Genomic DNA, 18,640 nt, shown 5'->3' with positions numbered 1-18,640 from the left:
TCCTCAGTCCCCTTAGTTCCATTAAGTTTATTAAGACTGATATAACTCAGAGATTATACATTTTCAATGTGTAAACTCAAGATAAGGGGGAGTCCAGACTTCCTGGCTCTAAGCTGGACACATCCTTAACTCCCAGCTTGTTAGAATTTATGGTCCTATCTCTTACCTGTCAGAACCAGATTGATGGTTCCTGCCTGGAGATTCCTGATCACGAGTTTAGACTCCACCCCCTGTCTTTGTTTATCTACTGTGTATAAATATATCATTGAGAACTCACATTCTCTGCTGGATGCTTTTGATATTAGCTCTGGGGGCATCATGCCCCCAGCACAATCTCTCCCTTTTAGAAATCCAAATGAAATTTAAAACTCTCTAATCTCTATCTTGTCTCAGTTTCTCCAGCATTACAAAATATAATTTCTTCTTATCAGTATTGCTGAATTGTGCTGGTAATATGTAGAAATGTTTTATATCCTATAACTTTTTAAATTGTAGGTCAAATGACTAATGGTTCTTGGGTATAAAGCTGATCCATTTGGATTTATTTTTAGAATTTAGTCAATCCCTATTCAAACTAGACCATTTCTTAGAAGAATTACAAAGGGAAAGTAGAGTAGTTGCAGGAGATCTATGCAGAATTGCTTCCTCCTACTCTGCAGTCTTTATGTTTTCTTCTATGAATTCCTTGCTTTGTATGATATTATTATCTAGTAGCATATTTTTCTCATATTCCTTTTATTATGATTTTATTTATATTTTATTTACATAATAAAATGCATTTAGTAGAATGCTGAGCAATATGGATATTCTGTAATGTTGCCATTTAGTTGGTGCCATGTTCAACAAATCTATTTTTTTCAATCATATTTTTATTTGAGTACATAATGATCTGATAAAAATATTAACATTTACTATTTTTGTTTTACTGCAATTTTTCTCTTTTCACATTTCTGTGAAACTTGATATATGTATATATATATATACATATATATATATATATATTTGATGTTATTATTTTTCATTGTCTATGGTTCCTTTAAGTAACATGTAGTTTGCTTCTCTCAATTTTATTGTGATTGTTAGGGCTGCTAAGTGTTTCAGTAGATAGGGAATGAAACCTGAAATTAGGAAGACTTATCTCTTCAAGTTCAAATCAAGCTCAGACACTTACTAGCTATGTGACCCTGGGCAAATCATTTATTTAATCCTGTTTGACTCTGTTTCTCATCTGAAAAAGAGCTAGAGAAGAAAATGGTAATCTACTTAATTATTTTTTCCCAATGGAGTCACAAAGAGCTGAATGTTAGTGAAAACAATCAAAGAACAAAAATTGTTATTTTTTTACTTATTTGCTTTAAGTTGCTTCTCAAATCTACTTTATCCATGACTTTTTAATTGACTTCCCTATGTAATTCCACTTAAAAAATAATGGTTTTGTTTTATACTATTTTTAAAACTCTACATCTTTTCTAAAGATATTCTCTAGACCATATCATTAAAAAGTGTTAAATTTCAAATCACTATTGATTAAAGAAATGCAAAGTAAAGAAACTCTGAGGTATTACCTCAGAGTTCTAATATTGGCAAAAGTTAGAAGAAAAGCTAATAATAAATGTTGGAGCAGATGTGAGAAAACTAGGACACTAATGTATTATTGGTGGAATTGTGAAATGATCCAACAATTCTGGAACTATGCCCAAAGGGCTATCAAACTATGTATATCCTTTGACCCAGCAATGCCATTACTGGGTCTGTATTACAAGAAAATCATAAAGGAGGGAAAAAACCCACATGTATAAAAAAAATTGTAGTAGCTCTTTTTGCGGTAGCAAAGAATTGAAATGTGAGTAGATGCCCATCAATTGGGCAATGGCTGAACAAGTTGGGGTACATGAAAATAATGGAATATTACTGTTGTATAAAAGTGATGGACAAGCTGCTACAGAAAATCCTGGAAAGATTTACATAAATTGATGTTGAGAGAAAGAAGCAAAACCAGAAATACATTGTATACAGTAACAAGATTGTGCAATAACCAACTATGAAACACTTGATTCTTCTCAGTGATTCAATGATTGGAGGAATCCCAATAAACTTTTTGTAGAAAAAGCTATTTGCATCCAGAAAGAGAACTATGGAGATTAAATGTAAATCAACATATGGTATGTTCTTTTTTCTTTCTTTTTTTCTATCCTTTGTCTTTTCCCCATGGACTTTGATTTTTCTCTTTCAATATGATTCATAAAGAAATGTATATTAAAATTTATAAACATATATATATATATATATATAAACAGAAAAATAAATAAGATGTTTTTTAAAGTGTTAAATTTTGATGGAGTCTGGGTATTTTATAGCCCTTTGAAAGGGATATCCACCCATCCTGTTCCATTTCTTTTGCCCTATTGCATCTATTTTGAAATCATGCTGTTCTCTTTTGGACCATGGATTGTGTTTGACTTGTTTAAGGGTTCTGAATCTTTAAAGGGACAGTGGGACTACCCAACCAAAACTTTTTAATGGGGAATTGAGTTTACAATCTCACTTTGGAACCAAATCCAAAGAAAAAATGAAGCCATTGTTATCTTATTATTTTTCTGTGATTAGAGATTGAATCAGAGAACCAGATCTAGAGTCAGAGTGATATAGTTTCTGGCCTATCCTTTTCTTAATGCTGGGAGATGAGTCTACAATATCATTGAAACTTTATTTAGAGACACTTTAAATTTACAAGTCCTTTGAGCCTTATCTCTCTCTCTTACTAATCAATTACTTTCCCCCACTAGGCTTAATTAGTACTGGAAAACATGACCTGATCTTGAACTAGTTAAGTGATAAACAGGGCATTTATTAAATACTTACTTACTAGGCATTGTACTAAGTGATGGGAATACAAATATAAAAATACCCTCAAGGAATTTCTATTGTATTGACCTAATATTTCTTGAGACAGTTCCAAAGTATCTTAAATGGTCTCTCTCTCTCACTTCTCCCCCCCCCCCCCAGGCTGGGATTAAGTGACTTGCCCAGGGTCACACAGCTAGGAAGTGTTAAGTGTCTGAGACCAGATTTGAACTCAGGTGCTCCTGAATTCAAGGCTGGTGCTCTATCCACTGTGCCACCTAACTGCCCCCAATGGTCTCTTTTTCTATTCCTCTCATCTGTGTGGAATCAATTCAATACTTTTTTTTTTTTTTTTTTTAGTGAAATATAACTCTTATTGCTCTGTGATTTTTCCTAACAATGGTTTATTCTTCATTGAAGCCCTCCCCTCAATAGGAACAAGAATTCAAAATTTAAAATTTAAAAGCACTTCAAATATCTCTATTCATTATTGACCAATCTTTCTATGAGTTTTCAAATTCTATACTTCTCTCTCTTCCTTATAATAGTTCTTCTGTATTATCAGTCTAGTCCAATCCAATAAACTTATATTAAGCTCTTGCTATGTGTTAGGCAGTGTTCTAAGTATTGGGGATTCAATTAATAAAAAGAAAGCCTGTCTTCTTCCCTAAAGGAATTTATAATCTAAATAGGGAGAGAAACTCTAAGGGAGTCTGGAAAGCAATGTCAGTGGATGGACAAGGAGGATGCTAAGGGGTAGGGGGCATCTTGTTCTGTGGAGTTGAAGCAATCAGAGCAGTAGAATAGAGTAGAGTGATCTGAGGTTTCAGTTTCTGACCTTTTTAAAGGAAGACATTTTGAGAACTTCGGCACTTTATTCTGAAGCTCTCCAATCAGACTTGAGTCAACAGAATGGTGGTGAGTTAGAACTAATGATTTTATATTGGGAGAGGCAGTTAATTTCACAGAGTTGCAATCAGGCAGAGCAGCAGATGCAAAGTGGAATATTTATCCTCTTTGTTTTCTTGTTCTCCTTATTTTTCCTATTAAGTATTTTATTTCATATTTGAGTCCACTGATACTTACTCTTTATCTTATCAGTTCTTGTGTTTGTCTAAATACATATGCATGTATGCTGGCATTTATGTAAAGGAAGTAAAACTATATAGAGAGAAACTCAAAGACAACCCCATTAAGGGTTTGGTGAAATAATCAATATGAGTTCATCAAAAAAAAATATCAGATAAACTTCCTTCCTCACCCTCCCTTGTTAGATTATAGAAGTTATTAAAATTTGTTTTATCTGGAGTATTTTTTTTGGGGGGGGAGATCTTTCAACTGCAGCAATTTGTATATTAGATCACTCTTCCATTTGCTAGCTTGTATTTACCCAACTTGGCTACTCTCCCTTCACAGTTCTAAGATTAATTTTTAGGAGATTTTTTAGGAGTCTTTTTATAATAATCATAAACAATTATTCAGTATATTCCCCTGATTTCAAACACCATTTACCCACCTCCCTACACACACACACACACACACACACACACACACAAAACAGAAGTGGGACCATTCATTCCTACATATGTTAGCCAGATAAAGAGCTATTAGTAAGCAAGAGACAAAAGACATTAAATTGTTGCTGTTTCTGCTGATGTTTCCTCTTTCCAAGCCTATCAGATTATAGGAGTTCATTCATTTATCATCTGGGAGAGAAAATTCATCTGTTCTACCTCTTTGTATACCATTCTTTGTTTTGATTCAACAGGCAATTAATTTTTTTTTTCGTTACTGAGAGAGAGGAAAAGGGGGACTTGCCAATGATCTGATGTGGGGAATCTATAGAGCCCTTCAATCATATAATTCTAAAATTAGACTTTTCTAATCTTTACATTGACTTATAGTAGTCAGAAAATTATATTCCTGCTCTATGGACCCTCATTGGCTAGCCTTCCTGTGATTTTAGTAATTCTAAGAGTGCAAATCACAATTTATTAAATGACTAAAACCAAAGAGTAGTTGGAAGAAATTTCATCAATGGCAAACTGATAGTAGTATATTGAAAATCTTTATGAGACTTTCTGTTGTTCAACAGACATTTCCATCAGATGACTTGGATTGTGAGCTCCTGGAGGAGATGAGGTACTTTTGTCTTACTTTTTATTCCCAGACTGAAGTGAATGAGTCAATAAATAAAAGCTTGATTATTGACAATGAGAGTAAAAGTATGGACCATAAAATTATCATCTTTTCTAATGACACAAATGTAAGTGGAATAAAATAGTATATTGAAGAGTCATGATGCCTAAACTTTGCAATAAGTGGAAATTTTTAGTTATCATATATATTAAAATATAATTCACATATTATATATTATAATTATAATGTTGACTAATTAAAATAAAATGTACTCGGTTCAAATTTAAAGTACCAAATCAATTTGTTAACAACCAGATTAAGAATTACAAGATTAGCAAGAAATCTCTAGGCATCTTTTTTCATGTGAAATAAATTGGTCATTTCAGTATTCTGTAGGTAAAATATGTACCAAGATTGTAACATCAGCCAAAAAAATTTTATTTGAATTTATGGCTGAATTAATAAAAGTTTAAATTTAGAACAAAAGAAGTGATGACAATATGATGCCCTGATAATGCCAACTCTAGAATAGTGTGTTCTATTCCAATCATTATATTTTAATAAAGACAAATAACCTGGAGGATATAAAGAAGAGTGTGAGTATTATAGTGAGAGGACTAAAACCAAGTTTTAGGAGGCTGGGTTAAAAAAAGTTCAAAGATGTTGAGGCTGCCTTCAGAATTAATGTTTCTACAGTATTGGATATCTTCAAGTAGACCATACAAGGCCAGTTTTAGAGAATTCCATGAATCTTTGTTTAGGTACAAATTTGAATTGATGATCTCTGAAGTCACTTAGATGCTCTGATTGTATAAATTATGTAACCTCAACTAGCTATATCTTACTGAAATCAATCAGAATTGCATGTAGTTATATTTTAAATGAGCAAATCTACTGCAACTGATTTATTTTCAATTTAATTTCAAATTGGCATGCTGCAAAGCTATCATACTACAGCTGTGAAATACCTCTATTGATACCTAGATACATACATATATATGTATATGTGTGTATATATATGTATATATATATGTGTGTGTGTATATATCTATATAGATATATAGATATAGATATAGATATAGATATAGATATAGATATAAATTCCTGGTGTCCACTTAGGACAAATAAACCTTTTGAAGACAAAAGCATTATAAAAACTATTGTTACAATAATTAAAGCTAATATATCACTTATTAGCATTCAAATATTATCTTCCATTCTAAATGGATCTGAACTGCTTAACCACAGCTTCTTGCACAAATGTACATAGGACCAATTGGGCAGAACTAATAAAAATGAATGTTTTTGATTTGTTTACAATGAACTCATTTACCCAGAAAACATAGATTTCTAGAAGTGAGTTTCTCATTGGGACTGAAATCTTTGAAAGGATTGTGGACTTCTCTCACATAGGCCATTTGTCAATTTGTCTCTACATACCTCATAGATCTATCCAAACACATTAATTCTAGTTCACATATAAGAAATACAGGAATTGAAGTTAACATCCATTTCCCATTTTATGAGAGGCATTTTTATTCTCTTAGGCTAAGTAAAAATGTTAACTATTTTTGGCAATTTTGAACATTTCTTTTAGTTGAGTAGGTAGTCTATAGTAAATTCATACATATGGATAAAATGGGTCAGTTTGGTAGTCTTACTGAACCCAAGGATTTCTATATTTCCTTTTTTAAAATCTATTTGTTGTAGACTACAACAATAATCTTTAGATCACATCAGAGTGATTCTGCAGAGTGTTACTGTATGGAAAAACTAGGGAGAAAAAGTGACTCATTTTCTTCTTGGTGATCTCTCACCTAAGAATTTGTTTTGATGGTTTTTCATTTCAAGTAAACTTATAATTATTATATTACATAGCATTATAATTAGTATAGTCATATTATAGAATACTATGATGAATATCTTATTTTAAATTAAATTAAAATAATAATAATAATTAAGTAAATATACAACAAATGAATTAATTAATTAATTAAATATATAATAATAAATATGTAACTAAATAAAAATAATATCATCAGGTTGTATGTCATACCAGAAAAATAACAAAAAAAGAGAATTATAGGAAACATTCTAAATGACTCAGCAAATCAGTAGTTCATATTACTGCCCTGGATAATTCACCAATGAGTCATCAGTTCTGCCATCCTTCACCTCTTAGCATCCCCTTTCATATAATTTTTAGTCTCTTGTTTGAAGGTCATCACTGCTTATTCAAAGAGCTGAATTCCAAGAGGTGCATTGTGTGAGGATTTCCTGGCAGTTTGCATTGTGCTTCATTTTCAAGTCTAAGTTCCTTTAAAATTGAAATAATCTTATTCATTGTATTATTATTCCTTTTGCCAAGCATAGTGTCTGGCATATGGTGGTATACTTGGATCTATTCTAAATGCTATTAATACCAATTCGACCAACTTTTATAGATTTTTAATATCAATTATCTTCAGAACTTTGGAAAATGATTTCAGATTTTTATGAGTATCAGTGTCCAAGATGTGTGGTATCTTCCAAGTTGACCTGGAAGCATCCATAGGAATTCATGAATAAGACATCACTTCCATGGTGATGCCACAAAGTTTGAACATTTCTCTCTGTACCCTTGGTTCCAACCAGATTTAGCAAATGAATAGATTTTAGCAAATAAAGATTTTTAGCAAATAGATATTAAATAAATAAAAATAAAAAACATGGCATAGTCCAGCATGAATACCATCAGGAGTAATGAACCTTAAAATAAACTTAGTTTTTTTTAAATTTAAAGTTATTTAAAATTTTAATTTAATTAAAATTAAAATCCTTATTTAAAACTTTAAAGTAGACAAAAAGAGTTTTACAAAATTATATGGAGGAAAAATGGATGATAGAAAAGGGATAGGAGTACTGTTCAGAGTGGATGAAATCATCTTTTTTTTCTTTATTTTTTTTATAATATTTTATTTATTTATTTTTTAATAATATTATCCCTTGTATTCATTTTTCCAAATTATCCCCTCCCTCCCTCCACTCCCTCCCCCCAATGACAGGTAATCCCATACATTTTACATGTGTTACAATATAACCTAGATACAATATATGTGTTTAAATACCATTTTCTTGTTGCACATTAAGTATTAGCTTCCGAAGGTGTAAGTAACCTGGGTAGATAGACAGTAGTGCTAACAATTTACATTCACTTCCCAGTGTTCCTTCTCTGGGTGTAGTTGTTTCTGTCCATCATTGATCAACTGGAAGTGAGTTGGATCTTCTTTATGTTGAAGATATCCACTTCCATCAGAATACCTCTTCATACAGCATTGAAGTGTACAGCGATCTTCTGGTTCTGTTCTTTTCACTCAGCATCAGTTGATGTAAGTCTCTCCAAGCCTCTCTGTATTCCTCCTGCTGGTCATTTCTTACAGAGCAGTAATATTCCATAACCTTCATATACCATAATTTACCCAACCATTCTCCAATTGATGGACATCCATTCATCTTCCAGTTTCTAGCTACAACAAAAAGAGCTGCCACAAACATTTTGGCACATACAGGTCCCTTTCCGCTCTTTAGTATTTCTTTAGGATATAAGCCCAATAATAGCAATGCTGGGTCAAAGGGTATGCACAGTTTGATAACTTTTGGGCATAGTTCCAAATTGCTCTCCAGAATGGCTGGATTCTTTCACAACTCCACCAACAATGTATCAGTGTCCCAGTTTTCCCACATTCCCTCCAACATTCATCATTATTTGTTCCTGTCATCTTAGCTAATCTGACAGGTGTGTAGTGGTATCTCAGAGTTGTCTTAATTTGCATTTCTCTGATCAGTAGTGATTTGGAACACTCTTTCATATGAGTGGAAATAGTTTCAATTTCATCATCTGAGAATTGTCTGTTCATATCCTTTGACCATTTATCAATTGGAGAATGGTTTGATTTCTTATAAATTAGGGTCAGTTCTCTATATATTTTGGAAATGAGACCTTTGTCAGAGCCTTTCCTTTTAAAAATATTTTCCCAATTTGTTACTTCCCTTCTAATCTTGTTTGCATTAGTATTGTTTGTACAGAAACTTTTTAGTTTGATGTAATCAAAATCTTCTATTTTGTGATCAAGAATGATCTCTAATTCTCCTCTGGTCATAAATTCCTTCCTCCTCCACAGGTCTGAGAGGTAGACTATTCTCTGTTCCTCTAATCTATTTATGATCTCATTCTTTATGCCTAAATCATGGACCCATTTTGATCTTATCTTGGTATATGGTGTTAAGTGTGTATCCATATCTAATTTCTGCCATACTAATTTCCAGTTTTCCCAACAGTTTTTTCTAAATAATGAATTTTTGTCCCTAATGTTGGTATCTTTGGGTTTGTCAAAGATTAGATTGCTATAGATGTACCCTTTTTTGTCCTTTGTATCTAATCTGTTCCACTGATCTACCGGTCTATTTCTTAGCCAGTACCAAATGGTTTTGGTGACTGCTGCTATATAATATAGCTTTAGATCAGGTATACTTAGAGACCACCTTCCTCTGACTTTTTTTGGATAAAATCATCTTAACAGAGGTTTGGGAAGTTATAATTCAACTCTTTATCTGCTTCTTTATACAAGGGAGATATTTTTAGACAGAAATAACAGAACAAAAATGTTTAATGAGAACAATAATGGGGAAAATAATAAGTTAATGCCTAGCCATCCTTGATATGTCCAAGTCAGCATGTCAAGATATATTATATCCTAGGATACTAAAAAAGTGATAGAATTTCTGAATAATTGTTAGTGATCACTGAATGATTATGGAAAATGGGTTGCTATAATATTGGAGAAGCATAGACATTACCACAATTTTCATAAAATAAAATCTGGTGGAATCTCCAAATTATAGACAATTGAGTTTCACTATAATTTTAAGAAAATTATCAAATTTATTATTAAGGAATGGTTAATAAATATCTGAAAACAGAAGAAGCCTCTATAAAGAGTTAGATTGTCTTCACCAAGGACCAATTTTGCTTAAATTTAAGCTCCTTTTCTTATTATGACTAGTGGGAGAATAGTTTTTCTATATTTTGAATAAGGAATGTAATTAATTATTTCATACTACTTTTTAATGGAGAAAATGGAACAACTTGAACAATAATAATATTATGGCTTCATTATGTGAAGTGTCCCAAGATAGCTATTAATAATCATGTAGATCATTGATGTCTATTAAGGACCATGCCTAAGTATGAAGTGATAGAGCATTTCTCCAAAAGCCCGATAGCTGTGAATCATAACACCCCTGAAGGAATTGCAAATCAGCTTTTACTGATATAGATGTTGCATGTGAATTGGGAATAAAATAACTTGAAAGCAAGAGGGAAGAGAAGGGAGATCAGAGAATGCAGCTGCCTCTCAGTCTCCTTGTATCGGTATCATCCTCTCACATGAAGGGATCCATTCTGCTGGCTGGAATTTGATCCCCAGCAGCCACTAGTAGGTGGCTCCTGTAACAGATATCAATTTAGGAAACATCTACTTGATTGCCCCACAGAATTATGCTTGCTCCTCTGTAGTTTTTTTAAACCCATGGTTTGGATGAGGAAATAGACAACATACTTATCAAATTTGAAGATGATGAAAAGGTAGAAGAAGTTATATGACAAAGCCAAGGTTCAAATGTATTTCAAAAGGCTTTTAAATTGTGTTGAGTCTAATAATATGAAGCTTTAATAGGCATAAAAGCAAGACCTCATATTTAAGGTTAAAAACTTCAGTACAAGTACAAGATGGAGTTATGTTCAGATAATAATTTGGGAACTTTAGTAGCATGAGTTAAATATATATCAACAATATAATATGGAAGCCATAAAAACTTATGTAATCTTCATAAGAAAAAAGTATATCATAAAGTGTGAGACAGATATGCTTTGTCCTGGTAAGACCACCCTTGGAATGCTCAATTCTGGATAACATATTTTAGGAAAGACATAGATAAAGTGAAGGACATATGGTAGAGGAGAAAATCACAATGTTCAAAAATTTAGATCCTAATTGGTTGGTTGAAAGAATTAAAGGTGAAGTAGACACATGGAATATTTAGTTGTAGTTAGGTATTTGAAATCTTTTATGAACAAAATCTTGTTATTTGAGTATATTTTGACTGTATTCAGAGAGAAAAAGTATAAATAGTGAATGGAAGTAGCAGAAAGATATTTTTTTGTTTAGTATAAGGAAAAAAATATTCCTAACAGTTATCTAAATTGGGATGGAATGCCTTTAAGAGATGAGACAATATGTTCTCAGTCAAAGGAGATCTTCAAATTTCAGGATAAAGGATCACTTCTAATTGCTGTTTTGTGTTCTCTCTCACTAAGATACCTAATTGAAAAGGTAGAATATGAGAACCTCTATAATTCTGAAATTTTGGAACTTAAGCCAATTCACCAATAAGTCCCAATAGTCAATAAATTCAGTATCCTTTCAATAGAAAAGTTAGTAACATAAAACAAATAATTTTAATGGGAAATAAATAACCTCAAATAAGCAAATTATTTATTCCTTTTGATTTCAGAGACAGAAGTCATCAGAGCTGGAAAAGGGAAAGTTAAAGGTCATGAAAGAAAAGCAAAGTGATTTTTCTAGGTCAAATGATAGAGGGAGGCCTATAAACAAGATCTCCAGACAATTAAATTAGTGATCTTTCCATTTCCATCATATGTGGTTCAAGATTTGGCAGTGAATTAATTCTTGAGGCAAACCTATTGTTTTTTCTCATTTCATGAAACTTTTAGTTTTCCTACATATCTGTAGGAAATAAATAATAATAAAATAATAATAAATGCCATATAAATAATAAATATAATATATAATAAATAAAATAACAAAATAAAAGTAATAAAATATTACAGTTATGTAATATTTTATAATTATTTCATTATTTTGCATTGGAAAAATGAATATACTACATCCACATCAGATTAAAATAAAAACATTTATTTTTTTTGGAACTTAAGAATATTACTGGAAAATATAGAAATTTTCCTAATTGCTTCACGAATGTCTTTTATTTTGAACTCTGGTTTTAGTAATTTAGATATTACTACTTCTTTAATCTTATCCAAACTGGATTAGTGAAATTTCCACAGATTTATTAGAACTATGAAACATGTGTTCCACTAGCAAAATTCTTAACAAGAAAGATACATATTGTCAGTGTGAAGTACTCTTAATTGGGCTGAGAAAACTGAGTCTTTTTTATTTTTGTGTATTCTTATTTTTAGAGGGTTTTTTTCCCCCTCCAAGAAAATGAAGCCTTGTAGAAATTTAATATTAAATACAAAAATAAAACATTGTAGTATATAACCTTTAAGCTTCCACCCTGCCAATATATGGATACACAATCCTTTCTTTAGGCCAAATATTCTTCTGCCACCTCTGGCCTGAGATTTCATTAGCCTTAGATTTAGTATGCCTCAGACTCCTCACCAGCATATTTAATGACATTTTTAACTTATCAAAAACCTGCTGTGAAAGATCCTGGGAAAAATGCTTTCTGGGGATTATTTATGTTTCTAATAAACCAATAGATTAATTAACTGAGCAATAAATCATTTTAGGAATCTATCACAAATGTTAGACTTTATGTGGTATTTAAAGTAGGCTCATGCTTGAATTCAATTTTTTGTCATTTGAAAAATATATTCACACTACTTCAAGAATGATTCTTGATTATTATTCTAAAGCTTTCATGTGATATTCAATTTTTTGTCAACTTCTAATATCTCATATCCAAATGAATATTAATTATAAATTTCATTTTGAAAATAGCAGATTGTTGTATCTCCTGATTAGTAAAGACACTTGAATTAACAATTGTAAACTCTCTGAAAATCTTTTCTTTGTGTAATGTGTTGATGTAATTAATAAAGTATCATAATTATGTCTTTGGTACTACTCTGTCTTGTTAAGTCAACCAAAATTTCAAATTTCTAAAGTAAAATAGCCAAAAAGACTTTATTGAACATTTGAAATTATTCACAAGTAACATACCAAATTCATTTGACTTTTTTTGACTCCTCAAATTTGATTTGATTGCCATATCATTCATGAGAAGTAAAATTTTATCACCACAAGAAAAATAAATATCTATCAGATTGTGAAATTAGTTTACAGACAAGTAAAGGGGCAGGGGAGGGTTGACACAGTTCTAGACTAACATGCAAATGACGTTACATTTCTAGGACAATCAGTCAGCTAAATTCAACTCTCCAGGAATTTCACGAAGGCCTAAATCATGCTGGCAACTAGGGGCAAATAACTCTTTTGCTCACTCCACAGAATACTGGGCTCTTTATTTTATGACAGGAAAAGTGTGTGATTAATTGCATTCAACAAGACTAGTTTCAGCTGTTATAAATGGCAGACATACTACTTGAGATCCTTTGCCCCAGAATAATTAAAGTACTTAAATGTCTCATTAATAAAATGCTTTTTATGTTTTTTGTTTTTTGTTTTTGTTTTTGTTTTTTGGATGCCTTTCATCATGTTTATATAAACTGATCTTTTTAAAGAAAATTTTTAAAAATAAATTTTAGAAAATTTCACTGACAATGAAGAGTTCAATAGGGAATTAGTTGATATGCAATGATATCAAAACAATTTTACAAAATCTACACAATTGAACACTAGTTGATGTTTACTCAACAGGTCATGAAACAATAGACAAGAATAACTTCATCCCTTTATACTAATTGGCTTGAGGCTTGACTTATTTGGCTAAATGAACTGGTATGTTTTGGCATTTTCTAAGATTACAGTATATTTTGAAACAGTTAAAAAAGTCTCTAGAATAAAATAATTCAATCAAAACAAAATAACTGAAGTTTTAGAGATACCCTTCCATTTGTTTTTTGAACATATTTATAGAAATGAATATGAAGATTGACCCTTCGCTGGTTCTGAAAGTGCTCACATTCATTAAAGGCAGGTAAATGCAGTAGAAAAAATGTAGTAATGCTAGAAACTCTGGATCTACAGTTAGAAATCACATACTTGCTATGACACAATAGCTTTGTGATCAAAACACAATTTGTTAAGTTATCTGAACTTCAATTTCTTTATCTGTACAATTTACATAAGAAAGACTTAATCATTCCCATCCTAAGATAGATGTAAGAAAAACTCTATGTAAAGCCTAATACTTTATAAATATTAGAATAGAAAGTAAGCACCTGTGGAAAAAGGGATATTTTTGATCTTGTCATTGGTTCCCCAGCACCTAGTAGGGTTAACTTGCACAAAAGATTTATTTCATAAATTCTTTTCCTGATCAATTGGAAAAGAGAATTATCTTAATTTTAATATTATACTTGAATATCACAAGTTGGATAAATATGCTTTTAGATTTAAATTAGCCTTCCTAATAGACTTTAATATCATCCCTGTGTGTGTATGTGTTTATTTCTTTTCCTCAAGGATTCAATATTTTCTCTTTGTCTTTGTCTGCCTGTCTCTCTTGCTCTCTTGCTCTTTCTTCATTTTTCCTCTTCCTCTTCTCTCCTTCTCTCTCTCTCTCTCTCTCTCTCTCTCTCTCTCTCTCTCTCTCTCTCTCTCTCTCTCTCTCTCTCTCTCTTTCTCTCTCTCTCTCTCTCTTTCCTCTTCTCTTATCTAAATACATGGCAAAATTACTTTTATAGTGATAAGGGTAGAACAGCTATTATAATTTTATGCAATATGATAATCAGCTTTTAAAGTATTTCTTTCTTTCTAGTAAGGTAGAAAGAGAGAGAAACTTGGAGTCAACAAAGCAATTCCAGTTCTGATCCAGTTCTGATACTTCCTATGTGGGTGATCACGTATAGATCTCTTAATCTTTTGAGTTTGTTTTCTTACCTGTAATACAAGGATCATAGTATTCATTGATGCAACATAATCAAGTTGAAAATATCATAGATCCAAAACGAACTGCACCTGTTCAAATACTAGCTCTGCTGGTTGTTTATTAAGTATTTGACCTAGGACAAATGACTTCATTTTTTGCCATGTCTACAAAAGAGAAGGTTGGCTTAAATGATGCATTTCACCTCTGATTTACATCATCTACCTATTTAATAGACTTCTATGTATGTATGAGGTGTGTGAATACACACACATACACACATATATACATGTTCACATACAGTGTGCATATATACATATACATATGTACATATATGCACATACACCTACTAATTTGTACAGCAATGTTTCACTACTCTAGCAACCTTTTAAATTGCCTTTTGAATGTTATATTCTCTAAGTGTCCATTAATTTTAAAATATTTAAAAAGTCACTGATCGGTGATATTATCTGCCAGGGCTCCACATGGAGGAAAATCATTTTGAAAAACAATAAAAAAACCCACTGTGCCTCATTGTCCATATCCCTAAGAACATATACTTAAGTTTAAAAAAAAGAAAAAGGAAAATAGCTGGTTAAACCTATTTATCCCAAACTTAAATGGTAGTTCCTGAGACAAACAATGTAGGATTAAATGTGGAGTCAGAGAACTACTTGATAAAATGTTTATTTCTTAAATCTACCCTAGAGATGAACAGTCCAGATTGTGATAAAATTGATCTTTTCCATTTTAAACTTATCCTGACCCTTGATGCAATAGACTTTTGTTGTGATCATATACATAACTGAAATAGTATTTTTTAAAATTTTTCTACACATTTTTTCACACAAATTTTTTATATTAGTTTGTCATGTGAATTTAAAGGCTCAGGAAGTGAACATAACAATGAATAACTTTGGTAGTATTGTTATGGGACAGTTTTTGTGAGAAGCTTAGGATCTACCTTTCCATTGACTAAAGGCTCATACTACAACATGTAGGGATTGTTTTAATATCTTCCTTTCTCTTCACTTTGCTTCCAGTCTTTCCATTCTTCAAATAATTTTTCATATACTGCTGTAATAATCTTCTTAAAACACAGATGTACTTCATGTTTCTCTTGTACTGGAAAAATGCTTAGTGAATAAAAAATACATCTTAAGATGCTATTTAAAGTCATCCACAATCTGTTTCCAACTTTCATTTTCATCTTTACTTTTTAGTGATCTCATCTTTGTGTTCTATATTGCAGAGAGTCAGAGAATGAGTGTTGTAAAGCTCTTTAGAGGTCAATCATCAAAATTAATCTAGAGTTGGATAGGAATTTTCTCCCTTTTAAAAATATATTACTTTTTTCTGGATATACATGAACATAATTTTTTTTCATACACATTTCTTTATGAATCATGTTAAGAGAGAAAGTTAAGAACAAAAGGAAAAAAAAACAAGAGAGAAAATGAAAACAGAAAGGGAAAAGTGAGCATAGAATGTGTTGATCTCTATTATCTTCATAATTCTTTTTCTGGCTTAATATGGTTTTTTCCATCCAAACTTCATTGGGATTACCTTGAATCACTGAACTATGGAGAAGAACTAAATCTTTCATAGTTAATTATTTCACAATCTTGTTATTGTGTATAATAAATTCCTGGTTCTGCTTATTTTACTCGGCATCAGTTCATGTAAATCTTTTCAGGCCTTTCTGAAATAATTTTGTTCATCATTTTTTATAGGACAATGCTATTCCATTACCTTTATATACCATAACTTCTTTATCCATTCCACAATTGATGGGCATCTACTCATTTTTCATTTCTTTGCTACCACAAAAAGTGCTGCTACAAACATTTTTGCACATGTGGGTCCTTTTCCCTTCTTCATGATTTCCTTGGAATACAGATCCAGTAATGGCAGTGCTGGGTCAAAGGGTATGCCCAGTTTGATAGTCCTTTGGACATAGTTCCAGATTTCTCTCCAGAATGGTTGGATCAGTTCACAACTCCACCAGCAATGCATTAGTGTCCCACTTTTCCTATATCTCTTCCAACATTTATCATTATCTTTTTCTGTCATCTTAATCTGAGAGATATAAGATGTCTTAATTTGTATTTCTCTAATCAATAGTAATTTAGATCTTTTTTTTTCATATAACTATATATGGCTTTAATTTCATCATCTGAAAATTATCTGTTTATATCCTTTCATCACATCAATTGAAAAATGACTTATGTTTTTATAAATTTAACAGTTATTTAAATGTTTTTGAAATTAGGCCTTTATCAGAAACACTGTAAATTTTTTTTCTTCAGCTTTGTACTTTTCCTTTAATCTTGGTTTTGTTTGTGCAAAAACTTTTAAAAATTTAATGTAATCAAAGTTTTCAATTTTGTATTTCATAATGTTCTTTAATTCTTTGATCATAAATTCCTGCTTTCTCGAAAGATCTGATAAGTAAACTTCCCTTGCTCTCCTAATTTGCTTATAGTATCATTCTTTATGCCCAAATCATTTATCCGTTTTAAGCTTATTTTGGTATGGGTGTGAGATATGGGTCTATGCTGAGTTTCTGACATATTATTTTCCAGTTTTCCCAGCAATTGTGAGTTCTTCCAGAAGCTGAGGTTTTTAGTACAGTCATTGGCTATTGTGTCATGTATATCTAACCTTGAATATGAAATCTTTAAAAAAAAAAACCGAAACGTCCTCAAGCCAAACATTATGATGCAAGCCAATAATCTGTGTTACTGGGGAAGCTGAGGCTGATGAGTCATATAAGCACAAGAGTTCTAAGCTACATTGAGTGTGTATTATCATTAAGTACAAAACCAAAATGATGAGCCACTAGGAGCATGGGAGGAGGGGGAGAGAGGGTGTTGGGCAAGCTACCAGACTGTCTAAGGAGAGGGTAAATGGCCCAAATTAGAAGATAAACAAATCAGAAATATTTTACTATCACAGCAGTAAGATCTGAATAACCATTCAACTTACAGCCCAAACTAGATAAATATCACAAAAACAAAAATAAAAAAATCCCCTTAAGTGATAATGTAGTATTTTCTTCAGAATCTGTAGCTTACAATAAGAGGTAAAATAATTTCCCCCTTTTTGTTAAATAAAATAATATATGTATGTATTTTTCAAAATTATTAAATCACCCAAGAGCTGCTTTTTCCCTCTCCTATCTCTGAGCCTCCAATTAAGAACACAAGAATAACAAAACTCATTAAAAGCATGCATAATCCATTAAATTCCAAAACACAAAATACATTAAATTTCCTGGTTTTAAGTCTCAGCAAGAGTAGACTGTTGCTGGACTCTATATCCATTAGACAGTAGAAAGCTCTGTTAGGTCAAAATAGCAGAATTGTAGGCTCCCCTGTGGTCTGCAAATCCTGTTTTCATTATTCTTCTGCAGGGTGGGTTATAGGCTGGATATGAGATCTTGCTGAGTCTGAAGTCTGAGTCAAACTGCTGATACTTACTTCTGAACTTCCTTTCTTGATATACCTCCCATGTATAAATCTCTTACTTACCTCTGCCCTGGCTCCATAACCCAAAATTGGGTAATGAATAATAAAGCTTCCAGCTCACATCTGTCCCTATCATAGTTGCCTGGCATGTCTCTGGGGATCACCTGAGTAGGGGTCCATATGGGACCTTCTTTTACTATTGTGCATAGATCCTCCCTGGGCACTGGAGTGCTCTCCACTGCATGCAGATAACCACATCTTCAGAATGCAAAATCCCTTTTCTGTCTCCCTATGCCAAATTGGGGTAGACAAAAGAATTACTGTGACTT

The sequence above is a fragment of the Sminthopsis crassicaudata genome, chromosome 1 (assembly GCF_048593235.1).
Source record: "Sminthopsis crassicaudata isolate SCR6 chromosome 1, ASM4859323v1, whole genome shotgun sequence".
Taxonomy (NCBI): Eukaryota; Metazoa; Chordata; class Mammalia; order Dasyuromorphia; family Dasyuridae; genus Sminthopsis; species Sminthopsis crassicaudata.
Note: the sequence above shows the minus strand (reverse complement) of the source record.